Source organism: Fopius arisanus, unplaced genomic scaffold (genome assembly GCF_000806365.1).
Source record: "Fopius arisanus strain USDA-PBARC FA_bdor unplaced genomic scaffold, ASM80636v1 scaffold00001, whole genome shotgun sequence".
Taxonomy (NCBI): domain Eukaryota; kingdom Metazoa; phylum Arthropoda; class Insecta; order Hymenoptera; family Braconidae; genus Fopius; species Fopius arisanus.
The window spans coordinates 3,522,676-3,534,027 of NW_011887740.1; the positions used below are offsets into that span (position 1 = coordinate 3,522,676).

An 11,352-nucleotide genomic window follows, 5' to 3' on the forward strand; every position below is an offset into this window, starting at 1 on the left:
CAAATAAATTTGTTTATCACAAATATATTTACCCAAAAGAAATAATTTATCGTTTGAGTATGAAAATCAATTCACTAAATTCTCTCACAATGAAATTTCAAATGTTCTTGATAAAATGTTCATTTAATTTCATGTCTGAAGTAAATTTGACTGTCACAAATATATTTCCCTCTGAATCGCTGAATTTCCGCCGACTGATCCATTAAATTATAATATTCTCCGTTCACTACAGACAATATAAAATACATCAGTGAGACGACGTAAAACATTTCCCACAATAAATGAACATTTTCACCAATAACGACTCATATGTATACGATTAAAGACCCATTATTATCAATATTATATGACCACTGTGTTTTCACCTGACAAAATCATAACGTGGAAATTAAACTCGATTTACCATGTACCTGGCGACTCCATCGATAATAATAATTAAAATGGTTCGGTCCAATAAACTCGGGTGTTGAATCAAGGTCTGGAGGGATGTGCAGAAGCACACGAATATATTCCCCTTTGCCCACGTATTTTACCTGTCTCCATTGGATAGCTGTCTGTATTTATTATTTTGTCTCACTAACGAAGATATTTGAGGCGTAAAATTGTCGTGCGCCGAAAGAAAATTCGTTTCCACACGTTTCCCACGTGAATTATCGGTTTTTTTTTGTCCACTCGTGTACCATATAGACATTTGTGTCGAACACTGTCGAGCCTGTATTATTTTCAACTCTTCAAATGTAACTCGTTAAATATTAAAAGTTTTATATTCGTCGGATTCTCGGGGCATTGTGAAGTCAACGATAAAATAATGAAGCTCTCGCAACGTGTATTCCGGATACAGCCCCGTCTGTGCAAATCTAAACTTTCGCGTGTTTGTTTTAACGAACCACTCACCCCTGTTTTCAATAATTAATAAACGTCGTGTTGGCAATGTAGAGTCATTATACGATACGACGAGACATTACAAAAATTCCGAAACTCGGAATGTTGAATGCACATGAGAGAGTGAATATGTTGTTATATTCTTCTGCCGTTCAACTTGTACTTCTATATTCTTTTCTTTTTCAATGGCATTGTATGCTAAATTTCGCGAAAATTACCATAGAATACTTTTTTTATGGCTTTTTAATTTTACCTTTGTGATAAGGAACATTGTATGCACAACTGTAGCCAGAGAAATGGCCTACATAATGACCAAATGTGAGCTTGCACTCCACTCGCGTTCTTACGGTTTGCGGTTCTCTCTGACCTTTTTTTTTTTATTTTCTTTCGGTCTCATGAAAGGAGAACCGCCAACGGGGCCGAATCTTCTCTCTCCTCAGTCGTCTCTCATCTTCTTTTCGCACTTGGAGATTGTTAACTCCAAGTGGGTAATCATACCCACCGGTTTCACGCCACCAGACGCACCAGTCCAACGAGTCAGCTTTATACTGGGTGAAAAACATTACGTACCACTCGGCTATTGCGTAAGATTCATTTATTTTTATAGTTTTTCAAATGAGATTTTTGCCGGGGTGATTTTTTGTTATGAGAGGTCTTTCGAGACTTGTGGAGATGGGAGATTTTTTTCCGGCAGTGTTGACTCGGATGACAACAACTAACTCCCGACATTTTGCCCAGAACAATTTGTACTGACTCCTTTATTTATTTGTCTTATTTTTTTTTAGGAGAGTGGAAGCTTCCTGGGTTTGAGTATTCAATCTGGATTTTTATTTCTGTTCTTGGAGATGAGAGTCTTGTGGACTTTTGGGATCTTTTCGCAGTTTTGGGAATTTTTCTTCGACGGGGAATTTAATGGACTTTTGCACGGCTACAGGTATAAAATATTTTGTAGAAATTGTGTAATCATTTAATTTGATAAATTAGTTTTAGAAAATCCTGTGGAAAATAGTAATTGGTGTTAGGAATTATTTTTATAATGATTTTCTGGGAGAAATTTATGAATTAATTACGAGTTGGGATAAATTTTATTGGAAATTTCTCTCCGCTGTCGTGGAATTTCGTAATATTCGGCGATAAGATATATCCAGTGTGATTGCCGGGGCCACCCGGTATGTACTGGAGCCATACCCAATCATGCATGCGTATTGACAGGCATATAATTACATACCTTCAGTCCGCACCTCTGTGTCTTGTTAGCAGATCTCTCTGGCGAAGCGCCCAAACACCTGCCTGATTGTTAATAATTTGCCAACTTCCAGTATCTCGATTGCGTAAAGCCTCGCCGATCCATTTCACCTTTTATTATTCTTTCGTTTCGTTAGCAGACTCTAAACGATATTCGGCGGAACGAAATGGAACGAATAAATTCACCCAAACATCTGCAGGATTTTGTGGGCCCTTTGAATCCCAGTTATTTTCTCATTTTCGGGGAGTTATCAAATGGCCATTGCCAAGCCGTTGATTGAGTTTCGTCGGCAGTGGGAGGAATGATAAATTCAGGGGCGGATAATTGACACCAGGTGTTGAGGTGAAATATTTGGCTATTTTCATTCGCTGTTTCGAGCAATTTTTCAATCATTCTTCTTCATTTGATTCACATTGATGAGACAATTTAAACAAAAAGGTTTAATTCCATCAACGTTCTGGTGGATTGTTTAAAAAAACAATATTTAGTGATGGATAATTGGGTTTAGTTTTTCATTGTAAACTTTTTTGATTTTCCAATCGTTTATACAGAAAGACGATTAAATAGTTTATTTTTGATTAAACCACAAGATTTTCTCAAACTTCAGAGAAAGTTGAGTACGCGAAAAATTTCCAGTATTCAACTCTGCAAATGAAGACGAAAATTTTTGCCGGTGTCACCGGGCTATTAAAGTTTCTCCGAGTGAGTACAGGAGTTTTTATTGTCCAGTTCTCGAATTTTCCGCTGCTCTGCCATTGAATCGACTTTACTGAACAGTCCCCGAGTTTTATTTGTGATTTACGTAGAAATACTTTTGGTTTTTTTTTCAGTGGAAAATCTTTTGTGCATGGAGAATGGCGTCGAATCGATCTTCATCCAGAACTTGACTCAAAGCGCTCTTGTATCTTTTCCGTTATCAAGGAATTTTGTAATAAAGATGAATAGCCATTGAACGAGTAACCCATATAACTGCAGTCTTATTACGATCTTCTCTGTATGATCTTGCACATCTTTATGGGGCCTTCATAATGCGGCCATAGCAACCGTTATTCTGCTTTCAACAACAAAACCCTTCGTATTTTCATCATAAATTCCTCCGAATTAATTTAGAAGCCGGTGAAATTCAAAGAGCGCGAATATCCTTGATGAATTCTTCGAGTGTATTGAGTGTAATCTGTTCAACACAATCACACTCCACCTTTCGGTTCTCCCTCCGGCACTATTAATTAATTTATTAGTCCCCAACAATTACGGTCGTCTTGTCTACCGTCGAATGCACCATCATTCCTCCTCGCCTAATTATCCCGACGAGAAGGCACGTTCACGAATCCTTCAACCATTACGCATTACTTTCCCCATTCCCTCTTCACATCTTTCCAATCTACCATTTCCTTTCCTCTTGTTCTGCCTTCAAAGCCTTTTGTCTCCTATTTTGTCTTTTTCGGGGTTTAATGCGAGGGGATTGTGTTAAAATTTAAATTAGAAAATTACAGAATGTAATTGCATTTCTGTTACTTTTAATGGGGAAGGAAAGTATGTGGGAATGATGATTTTCAGTGGAGTACATCAACGTTAAGAGTGCAGAGGGAATTCATTCGTGTTATAGCGATTTCGGAAGAAAGTGCTCGTTACGAAATCAGGAGATAAAGCTAAAAGTAAAGGGAAAATTCTGCGATTATTTGCCTGAGTTTTTCAGATTTCAAAGTTCAACCCACAGGGAATTTTTTATTATGAAAAAATCTCTTCATGTTGAAAGAAAATTTAATCTTAAATACGTATAAAATATACTCATATTATACATTATATTTATGATTACAAGAAAAATTATGGAACCTGCAATGGTCATTTTTAATATCACGAAACTTATCCTGTGTCATGCCATCAAAAACTCATAGTCATGTCGTTCATCTCTCAAGAACATCCCCAAAATACCATCAACATTTTCTATTCCCCTGAAAAATTCGAATACCCAGACCTCCTCCCGAAAATCAATCATGTTCTGGTATCCGTCATCCTCGCAGGTCCGTCATTTCTCCATTAGACACTTCATCCTCCGACGCACCCATCCACTCACTCTCTTCATCTCGATCTGTCAATATAACGATGCGTGCATAACGAATGGATCTAAAAATTTTTTCTCGCTCCAAAATGTTTCTCGCGTCCCCAATTTTTCAAAATCATTCAGAAAAATTTTATAAAACATCTCACACAATTCTCTCCCCGAATATTTCGAAGACGCCTGAGACTGATTCCTCATTGGCCAATACTGAATTTTCTATAAAAAAAAAACCGTTGAAGAAGTGTCATCTCCAAAGTTTCATTGAAAATTTTTCGTGATTTTCCCCTTGGGTACCGGGTAAAAAAAAAATTGTAATCGGAATATTTTTTCCAACTTTTCAAAAAATTTCTGGAAAACTTTTCAGAAATATTTTTTTTTTTAAACAACAAAATCCGGCAAAAAAATAATTGTATTTTTGGGAAATGTTTGAAAAATTTTTCAAAAATTCGTTTCGGCAAATTTTTTTTATAATTTTCTAGAAATTTTTGCGAATATAACTTTTTTTAAAATTACACTGTGGTTTTCTCAGTTTTTAAATTTTTCAATATTCTCAAAAAATACGCGATCTAAATTATAAAAAAAAAATTTTCTGAAAAGTTTTCCAGAAATTTCTAATCATTTGGAAAAAATATTCCGATTACAATTTTTTTTTACCCGGGGTGTAAACAACTTATCGAACGGCGAGTGCACAGGGCATTGGCCAGTGTTTACGTGCGCAATGTGTACACTGTGATTATTACATTTTTATAGACAAGATTCGTATCTCGTTATACCTGCAGAGTTTTCCATCCTCCGGTGCCCCCTCCAATCGTATATTTTGCACTTGGATCACGCCATTTCGCCATCCCTCGGGGTGTAAATAAGCAGTCGCGGAGATTACACTTGATCATAGGGAGTGCACAAAACCACAGTACATCTTATCGTGAACCGACAAAGATTCTCTTTCGCTCGGATCCTCTCCGCATATTTTCTCTCTTAACACATACCCGCATTCACGCCCGTGAGGTGGAACCAAGGTCATATTTGATGCACGTCCTGGCCAGGAGTGCAATTCACACGTCGTGATACACGAAAATTGTTTGCCGAGGCCAACAGCTGAGAATGAAGAATTCTTTCCGTCCGGACGAATTATTCTCTGAAATATTTGTTTGATGTACACCAAGTGCGAACGATTAACGATACAAAATCAGAACTGCTGCTTGTGTTCACAGGGTAAAGTCCCCATTTCCCCGGTCGAATCAACCCCTTTTCAATTAATGTCGCTTATGAATAATTGAATAGCTTCTTTTTCAACGAAGTTTTAATGAGTTCTCATGCTGTCGACGAATTTTCACTAATTTTGCAGGTTAATTGCTTCTCTCGATTCGGCGACTGACTGCCGATTAACAATTACAAAAAGTAATCATAAAAGTTGATCTCAATTTTTCGTCTCCTAATTTCTAATAATTTCAATACCTGTTTTCATTTATGTTTGATGTTTCTGGATATTGATTTAGGCACAGTGGATTTTTATTGTGTTGCACGCGAGATTCTCTTGAGAAAATGAATTGTTTTCAATTGACTCACCAATCAGACGTGCACTACTCCCCGGAAATCTGTGCATATAATGCCGTATACATGTGCTGAGTGAAATTGGTTTGAGCTAGTGCACAGGAACAGTTGAAGGTACATGCCCGAGTGGATAGGTTGGAAGGTACTTCTCCCTAAAAGGGAGGGAAATGCCCTCTCCCATTTAGCCCGAACTAACTTGAACAAGGTCGGAAAATGGCGATAGCTCAGCAGAGTCACGAACAGCGAAATCGTGCCATGCAGTGGATGCATTCAACGTCGCTCTGGGCTTCTAATTGTATCAGAAGTTATGAAATGATCGATTCACTCGTGCTTAATTCACGACTACGGCAAACTTTATAATGAAGTTGTTGATTGAATCATTATGTAATGCATGACCTCCACCAATTGGCAAAACTCTTCCGAATTCAACCGAATAATTCCGCATGAGGAAATTCTCCATCGAAACGAATCGATGAATAGGGAATTAATCGAAACAAATGATCAAAGATCACGTGTGAAAGTTCACATGGGTAGAGGCTCTGGTCAATGGCGGATTGATGCATATATTTGCATTCACCCATGACTACCGGATAGACCCGCAGGTTCCACGATATGTACCAGTAACGATGGATGTAACTCACCTGAACGGCTACATAAGGTGGCAATAGGGGGATGAAAAGGAGTGTTTGATATGTTACATTGATTGCGTACATAACCGTCGTATTATTGCCACTTTACCGCAAATGGGGGAGTCTGATAATCAGGGATCAGGGATACTGCTAATTTCCTGATAAACGCTTTGCCAACCCTCTCGTGCAAATCATCAGTAACGGCTTTTCCCATTGATTCTCCAAACCTCCCATCGTTAATACCAATTTCACAATGGCGATCCTCATCGTCGTTCATACCATAAATTTCACTTTTTTCAGAGCAACGTCCGATCAAACGTTAATATTCCACGTGCGTCCGACACAGCGACCGAGTGATCGCTCGTGATTTAAGTTATTCATCGTGCCATTTGCACTTCCAGAATCCGGCAATAATGTGTAAAATTTCACGGTAGTTCTCGGCCTCTCCTTCGTTCTAATAATTCCCAGGAAAATTTTACCGCTGGAGGAATGAATAAAACCGCACTCTCACCTCAACACGGCCAAATCTACGTGCGGGTGCCTTCCAACCCTTTAGCCAGTGTGTATTAAAACCATGTGCGAATGACGTCGAGTGAATTCACACGTGAAAAGGGACTAGGTCTAAAGGGTAACGTTTTACTTTCCCTTTTCACTCAAGTCGTGTTCACTATTTTTGTTGCACCCTATGGGCACAGTCTGGCAACACGGCCCGACTCTCATTAATGTGTCTCGTTCTGTTCAATTTCTTTTTTCCCCAGATTTTTTTTTTCTTTCAGTCTCGGGCTCTTGTCTTTTTGCAGTGCCCCGGGGTTGCAAATGGGAGTGTATCATTTCGTCTGCGGGGAAAACGGTCAGTGATCCTCTTTTATTTTTCATTTTAAAGGGTATATTGCACTTTTGGATGTGTAGGGTGTGCGTGAGAGGGCACTCCAACTCACACAATGGTGAAAGTGGAAGCCATTGCACTGCAGCAATGCAATATAAATCGCTTCAACATCATAAGTATCCTTCCCCTACTTGGACATACATATTCATGGCGTCATTACCGCCACATGATCCATGGCCCTGCTAAACGTTTCTGCCTGGCCTATGTCTCGAGCGGTGATTACCGACGCCTTCTACGGGGGGCGCAAAAATCACCGGAGTTCGGGGGTGACCTATCACTTTCACTTTTACTCGTGTACAACTGTTTTCATTTCTTCTTCCTTTTAACCTCATTTTTTATAGCTTCCTCCTACTTTTTATCGTACAGTACGAGAAAATTACTTTTGCCAAGTATTAATTCGACGGAGTATAGTAGTCAGTCTTTGAATATTGAAATATAGAAAGTTGATTATTCACGACAGGTGACGAGGGAATGGGTATAACACCGACAGCGGTAATTTTTCTGTTGAATTAATTAGTCTGGGGGTCGGAAAAGGATCATTTGACTTTCGTTTTCTTCATACACGTTATGAGTTTCACCAACTGACGCTAAAGCACCACTGCGAAAGGTCGATACGAGAGTTGATGACAAATTGCCAAGCTTTCACGCCAATACTGGGGTGAAAAAAGTTCACCGAGGGGTGATAACGATAGGACTTTCACCTTTTTCGTGTTGATGCTTGGAATACATAATCCAGGGTACGCCAGACAGATGGATAAAGGTCAGTGGGGAGATGAAGAATAAAGAGTTATTGGAGAACGCATCGAAGGCTCGCAAGTTTTTCCTTTTATATTCACCTCGAATTTGTGTTCATTTCGGGAATTATTGGATTAAAAGAGGCTGAGGGCGCGGGAATCATTTGTGTTGTTTTATCATCGGAAATGTTTTCATTGTTTTTGAGGTGATGGGGTGAGATGGATTAGGCCAGTGAGAGGGATGCTGTTCCCTCTCACAATGTAGATCCCGGGATATTTGAGATTTAGTTTCATGGAAATGTTTGGACTGTTTCGGCCGGGTGGAAGTCACAATATCTGAAAAGTGATAGCTCTTGGTTTGCGGTGTTGTTGTTGTTAATGGCGGCTAATGCTCTCTGGTTTCTTCAGGCTGATGGGTAAATGCACTGAGATGACTTCCACCCGGTTCGAGGATTTGTTGGTAATAATTGGGTTCAGTATTTGGAATAATATTTGCTTCCCTCCGGCTTTTCATGTTTTTCTAATCAGCCATTCAACATTCACCACTTGAAAATCCACGGAAAATTGGAAATAAAAACAAATTCAAAACGATATTCCCAATTAATTTAAAAGTATTCATAAATATAAGGAAATAAAATGTATAGTTATATAACTACAAACTCCAAGAATACGATAATCCCGAAATTTCCGACCCCTAGGACAAAAATATAGAAAAGGATTGAACAAAAAAAGGGGATAAAAAAGGTGAAAGAACTGGGGACATTCCCAAATGTTCAGAAAAGTTGGAAAGTAGGCAAGAAAACTCTTTCTCACGTCAGTCATGTTTCTGTAGCTTCGAATAGTGATTATTGCCCGTTGGATCCACATGATTCTCCGCGACAAAGCGCCAACAACTGGCTCCACCGATAGTTGAGCATAAACCCTTTGTAATCTCAGCAAGATAATCGAAATGCACCAAATAGCGATTCCCCAATGATACCAACGTGAATAGTAGAAAAGGGTTCTCCCGTATAATAGAACATCAAAGAGCCTTGTAGAGCAGTGAAAGCGAGAGATCCGAGTTATGCAGGTGAACCTTGAATCGAGAATGCTGGGTAATGCTGGATGCAGTCATCCGGTGATCTCCACTTTTATTCTTTTTTATGCTCCTCAAAACGTTAGACATGATTCCCGCTGACACTGACAGTCGTACCAGTGTGCAGAGTGTGGGGTCTTCTGTCGTCTGAAGATTATCTCCTTTCATGACGTCCTTTTTTCTTATCCCTTCCGCAAAAGGGCCCTGCACCGAGGCAAGAAATACGCCAACCTAAACAGAAGTTCAACAATACGTGAAGCGAACCTTTCGGTCTCGTGAATGAAAAGGAGCGATTGAAATCTCTCAGACTATGCATTTACTCGTAAAATTGATTCTCCTGATAACGGAAGTTGAGGAATGAGAGAGCAACGAGAATTGAGCACTTGGAATTGAATTAAAACTCGACGGTGAAAATATTCCATCAATTTGACCTGAATTTTTTATAAGTTCATTATACTTTTTTTCTTCTATAATTATTCATTATGGTTTAAGTGACCCTTTGCAACTTGACGGTTGATTACGTAATTTTACCATTCCCCGGTGTTATAACCATTCTCTTATAATTTTCCTCATTGTCACGGGTTAAATAGAATCTGTGCGTCAGCTGAGGCCGAATTTAGTGGGCTTTATTCGTGAACGTGTTTAACGCATTCCTTTCGTATAACCCATTGTCGTTTATTTCTCCTCATCCCTTTCCTGGAGCACCTTCTGTCGGGGGTTCGGGTACTCACACACTGCAATACTTTAGCGTTTAATGCACAGCAACAGGGACAAGGGCCAGCATTTGGGTGGGCGACTGAACCCATTTTGCGGTTGCGTTTGCGGATGCACAGAGAGAGGGTTTAAAGCTGAGGGTACTAGGCTCTCAGTACAAGTGAAAAACAATCAAGTAATGTTGACATTATGAGTTGATACTGAAATTACTTGGTTATTATTACAATTTTAATGGCTCCATTTTCTTGTCGACGACACCTGTCCACTTTCAACGGACAAATTGCGCTGGTGTTTACTCATTTCGAATTCATTAATTTGCCTTCATCGTTGTAGACTTCGAATGGTTAATCGAGTAATTAGCTCGACTGTCGAGTATGTGAATAAACTGCTGTGCAGTTTGAAATTTCACCTGTGACGTTATTCGATATTTCATCAACTGAGGTTTTCATTAAATGTAGCGGGTTACAGTTGCTATTGTATCGTTCCAATTGGTACACAGTGTGGGTAACGAGTATTGTTTAGAGGAAATATGCTATTATGGGCTTGGTAATATGGTCTTTGATAGTGGGCATCCACCGGAGTTGTCGAATAGGGAAAATTTACCTACTTGAATAGCTGAAGTAACCCTCTGTGCGCCCGCCCTCCTCCGATCTGCAGCAATAATGGTAAATTATTTTCATTGAAATCTACCTCTTTTTCATTAATTAATAGCACAATATAAATGCGATCAGAATTTTAAAACCACGAGCAAATAATCCATGCGTATATCTCGTGCAATTGCCAATTGTTAATGTATTTGTTCTACGAAACCCTAATTGGAATTATTAAAGGGAAATAACTCATTTCAATTCAATTATTCTATCCAGATTGAGAGGAGTCTGAAAAGGTCGGGTATAGATATTGAATAGAAATTAATGATTGATTTCGTTTAATTAGGTTCTGGACATTTATCTTTGCCCTGGAAACTCGAGTAAAAAATTTGGGATTTCATTGCATTCTCAGGGGGGCTTGATAATATTTTTTAGGAGCACTCATTATTTTTTCGGTAATGAGTTAATTCCTTAATTCAAATTTTCCCAAATTCCCAAATTAAAATACAATTGAAAAAATCGTTATACAATTACTTGTTTTAACTTTAACTCAATCCCTCACGTTCATAAATGATAAAATCCGTCCGGGAATGTCATTATCGCAATAGTTATTGTCCTTCTTACAACCCTCAATGGCCTCCTCAGTGTTATTCAGACCGAGTACCTGTAAAAACATGAATAATTATCCATGTCACTGGTAGAGCTTTTCACAACATTAACCAACGTGTTGAACATAGTAATATTCACTATTTACATGCAAATATGCGTGTGCATGTATTAATGCTTATGTACCCCCGAGCTTGCGGTTGTTTAAAGTAGTAAAAGCAGAAGAGGGGGAGGCAACATAAAAGAAACGTTAATTACGACATTACCGGTTGGCCAACCGTGTGATATATTCTCTTCTGCTCTACCTCTTTTCCCCACTAGGCCACTGTGCAACATAAAATTTACTCTGTGGTTTATTTTTATAATGGCGAAAGTGTACT

The 11,352-nt window shown here is 38.8% G+C and overlaps 1 long non-coding RNA gene across 1 annotated transcript; it reads left to right on the forward strand.

The window, feature by feature from the left end:
• The first annotated feature begins 1,381 nt into the window (after positions 1 to 1,381).
• LOC105263172 (uncharacterized) lies at positions 1,382 to 3,035 on the forward strand. The gene is made up of 3 exons (XR_891890.1): positions 1,382 to 1,466; positions 1,668 to 1,816; positions 2,959 to 3,035. It is a non-coding gene; the product is annotated as an uncharacterized lncRNA (long non-coding RNA).
• Positions 3,036 to 11,352: the final 8,317 nt, after the last annotated feature.